A 913-nucleotide genomic window follows, 5' to 3' on the forward strand; every position below is an offset into this window, starting at 1 on the left:
TATATATATATATATATATATATATATATATATATATATATATATATGTTGTAACTTCTGGTTGCATAAGTTTAGTCTTTGTTTGTTATGATCAGTTAACTCTAAACTGACTTAGTATAAATCGTTTATTAGGTTGTGTAATGTAAAGAGGAGCACTGCCTCTGTAGCATCGTAACTAGCGCGTCTGCATTGTGCACCGCTAGCTTAGCGCGACTGCTTGTTGTGTCATGCTCTCTAAAATAATAGAATCCAATGTTTACTTATGTAAGCAAACATACATGCTTAAAAACCTGTTAAAATACACCAGAATGCAAGAAATGCATCTACTTTATTGAAAAATTTCTGGGGGAGGACACCCAGACCCCCCACCAGTGTGTCCTCCCTCCACTTTACACATGTTTCTGACACCTTCAGCCACTATGTTGCTCAAGCTAATAGCCATTGTTAACACTGGGGGCTAATCAAAACTAAAGGGCAGATTCTAGAATCAGACCTGGTTAAAGCCATTTTTTGTGTTTGCTAATGTTGATTAGCTGTGGTGGATATTTCTGTTAGGGGATTTTTGGTCAGAGTTTATGGATGTTTTTAACTTCTGTGGTTGAGAAAGTTAACTCTGCCCATGAACCACATGTTTGAGTTAGTAGAAAGCTGAGTGAGGAGTCGGGTGAGGCTACTTCGTGCAGCTGTTGCTCCAAGGACGCCTCCAAGTCTGTGAGCTCGGCTGAACTGATAAGAGTATAAAAACAAGCTTCACACATGGCCTGTGGCAGATTCTCATGACTGGGCTTCATGTGTGTACTTCCTGTATATCTGTGTGCACTTCCTGTATATCTGTGTGTACTTCCTGTATGTCTGTGTGTACTTCCTGTATGTCTGTGTGTACTTCCTGTATATCTGTGTGTACTTCCTGTAT

The 913-nt window shown here is 39.5% G+C and overlaps 1 protein-coding gene across 1 annotated transcript in view; it reads right to left on the reverse strand.

Moving 5' to 3' along the window:
* Positions 1 to 913, reverse strand: part of cfap57 (cilia and flagella associated protein 57) — a 72,674-nt gene that overhangs the window by 37,288 nt on the left and 34,473 nt on the right. The gene's annotated exons all lie outside the window — the stretch shown is intronic.

The sequence above is a fragment of the Nematolebias whitei genome, chromosome 7, assembly GCF_014905685.2.
Source record: "Nematolebias whitei isolate Nwh7 chromosome 7, NemWhi1, whole genome shotgun sequence".
In the NCBI taxonomy this organism is placed as follows: domain Eukaryota; kingdom Metazoa; phylum Chordata; class Actinopteri; order Cyprinodontiformes; family Rivulidae; genus Nematolebias; species Nematolebias whitei.